The following is a 3,600-nucleotide window of genomic DNA, read 5'->3' on the forward strand; positions in this document are numbered from 1 at the left end:
TATGGTAACACACTATACGCCGGAATCACAGCAAAATTACAGAAAAAACTCCAACGCATCCAAAACGCATCAGCGAGACTCATATTGGACATCCCTCGCCAAGATCACATCACCGGACACCTAAAAGACCTCCACTGGCTTCCCGTCAACAAGAGAATTACTTTCTGTCTTCTCACCCACGCACACAAGGCCCTCTGCAAACTAGGACCCGAATGCCTCAACACTTGACTGTCCTTCTACACACCCACCCGCCAACTAAGATCGTCCAATCAAGCCCTCGCCGCAGTCCCGCGCATCCGAAAATCCACCATGGGTGGCAGATCCTTCTCCTTCCTGGCGGCCAAGACCTGGAACTCACTCCCCACTCACCTCCGCCTTACTCAGAACCACATCTCCTTCAGAAAAGAACTTAAAACCTGGCTATTCAACAAAAAATGAACCCCCCTCCCCAAGCGCCTTGAGACCCTCTGGGTGAGTAGTGCGCTATATAAATCCCTGAACTTGAACTTGAACTTGAACCACCCTCCAGGATGTGGTAAAACCCTGACAGGCTCTAAGTGCACTGATGAGCGTGCCACCACCCCCAGAATGTGGTTATAACCCTGACAGGCGCTCAGTGCAGTGATGAGCGGGCCACCACCCTCCAGGATGAGGGTAAAACCCTGACAGGGCCTCAGGGAGAGAGGTAACTGCATGCAGTACAACATCATAGTGAGCATTAGTGCACGCTATGCAAGGATTGCACCCATGGGCAGTAAAGAAGTCATTACAGACAGGAGTTCTCGCGGCGAGCTTGGACACGTTGAAAGGCGCTGATTACAGGCCTCACCTGCGGGCTCAGGTGACAGAAGAACCATAGGGGTGATGATTACCCGGGCCCCTCTCATCTTCTCACTATATGCCGCGATCACGCCGCCAAGGCAGCTCACCAGAGCATCTTTCTTCATTCTGCCATTGTAAAATGAGCCCTTCCCCACATTGGGAAGGACAGGCCCTAATAAGTCTGGCTTGGCAGTGTGTTTCCCGCGTGACCTACTGTTACCAATTCTAAAGGGAGGCCTTGTTCTCCAGGTAAAAGAGTATTAACATTACCAGGACTCAAAATGCAAATCACTGTCGGGCCTATTGTCTTAACCAATGATTTGATTTGATTTATCAACTAGATAATGCTAATGCCGTCACTACCGTCTTTCGAGTATCATCTGGTATATAAGGTAGTTGTTTTTTTATCATCTTCAAGATAAACCAGACTGAAGATACCAATTTGCTAGCTTGGGCATCAAATGAGAGTTTGGTATCCAGGGTCATTCCCAAATTTTTCACTTTTTCTGCTGGCTCTGGACAACTGCCCAAGCTGTCGGGCCACCAGGCTGGGGACCATATGTTAGAATTACCTCCCAGCAGCAGCACTTCGCTCTTATCCCCGTTTAGCTTCAAGCAATTGTCCAGCATCCACTGGCTGACCTGTGACATATAGTATTTACATTTTTCTGCCGTCTTAACCAATGCTTGTTGAGTATTTTCGGCAGTGTCTTGCTGTGCCGAAGATCAGATCTACCCCTCATTCCAGGAGACTGAATGTGGTTTTAGTGAAGACCAGAGAGCTCGGAGCATAAGGTCTGCCCTGGTCTGCTGCAGCCCTGCTCCTGCAGATTCAGCTTTGCTTTCGATATGTTCACATTTTTGTCCTGCACAAAAGACCGTAGAAGCAAAACCCCATGACGCGAGAGTATGGATCAGAGAGAGCTGCAGAGACTACTCTTAAAGGGCCCGTGCACGGATGCTGGCCGCCACCAGGGGACATTAGAAAGCCCATGTACCCCTGCTTCCTGCACCCTGCGCTTGTAGAGGCACTATAAACCCCTGCACGGGGCATTAGGGTAGCTGTCTTTTGTTGTCTTGCCCTAGAAGGGGTCCCTTTCTCTCGCCACATTAATCTGCAGTTTCTGGCATCGTAGGGCTCGAGGCCCATGCTCAAATGGCTCTCCCAGGCAGTGGCTCTAGGGCAGTCGACTTCAGATCGGGGAACCGGGTTGGAGTCTCGGCAGGGACGCGCAACATCCTGTGATTCTGGGCAAATCTCTTAATTTCCCAGTGCTTAACAAAAACAAGCATTTGCAATGCAATAGGTCTCGCATTTGCAAACGTTTGAGCTATTGGTATTGTAAATAACAAACCTTTTATCTATGAATTGGTTTTGAAAACAGATAAATAAATGGCATTGTCATTTATAATGCCAATAGCTTAAAGTTTTGCATTGTAAATAACAATAGTGTTTATTTATGGTTAAAAAAAACATAAATAAAACGCACTATCATTTAAAATAGCAATACCTCAAACTTATGTAAATGCGAGACCTATTGCATTGTAAATGCTTTTTTGTGATAATGGAGTACTCCGTGGAATGGAGGAGAGAGGGTGATAATGGGGTGCTCCGTGGAATGGATGAGAGAGGGGTGTGATAATGGGGTGCTCCATGGAATGGAGGAGAGAGGGGTGTGATAATGGGGTGCTCCATGGAATGGAGGAGAGAGGGTGTGATAATGGGGTGCTCCTTGGAATGGAGGAGAGAGGGTGATAATGGGGTGCTCCTTGGAATGGATGAGAGAGGGGTGTGATAATGGGGTGCTCCATGGAATGGAGGAGAGAGGGTGTGATAATGGGGTGCTCCTTGGAATGGAGGAGAGAGGGTGATAATGGAGTACTCCGTGGAATGGAGGAGAGAGGGTGATAATGGGGTGCTCCTTGGAATGGATGAGAGAGGGGTGTGATAATGGGGTGCTCCATGGAATGGAGGAGAGAGGGTGTGATAATGGGGTGCTCCTTGGAATGGAGGAGAGAGGGTGATAATGGGGTGCTCCATGGAATGGAGGAGAGAGGGGTGTGATAATGGGGTGCTCCATGGAATGGAGGAGAGAGGGGTGTGATAATGGGGTGCTCCATGGAATGGAGGAGAGAGGGTGATAATGGGGTGCTCCGTGGAATGGAGGAGAGAGGGTGATAATGGAGTACTCCGTGGAATGGAGGAGAGAGGGTGATAATGGGGTGCTCCTTGGAATGGATGAGAGAGGGGTGTGATAATGGGGTGCTCCATGGAATGGAGGAGAGAGGGTGTGATAATGGGGTGCTCCTTGGAATGGAGGAGAGAGAGTGATAATGGGGTGCTCCGTGGAATGGATGAGAGAGGGTTGTGATAATCAGGTGCTCCGTGGAATGGAGGAGAGGGGTGTAATACTGAGGTGCTCCTTGGAATGGAGGAGAGAGGGTGATAATGGGGTGCTCCGTGGAATGGAGGAAAGGGGTGTGATAATGGGGTGCTCCTTGGAATGGAGGAGAGAGGGGTGTGATAATGGGGTGCTCCATGGAATGGAGGAGAGAGGGTGATAATGGGGTGCTCCGGGGAATGGATGAGAGAGGGGTGTGATAATGGGGTGCTCCATGGAATGGAGGAGAGAGGGTGTGATAATGGGGTGCTCCTTGGAATGGAAGAGAGAGGGTGATAATGGGGTGCTCCATGGAATGGATGAGAGAGGGTTGTGATAATCGGGTGCTCCGTGGAATGGAGGAGAGGGGTGTAATAATGAGGTGCTCCTTGGAATG

This window comes from Lissotriton vulgaris, chromosome 8 (genome assembly GCF_964263255.1).
Source record: "Lissotriton vulgaris chromosome 8, aLisVul1.2, whole genome shotgun sequence".
Taxonomy (NCBI): Eukaryota; Metazoa; Chordata; class Amphibia; order Caudata; family Salamandridae; genus Lissotriton; species Lissotriton vulgaris.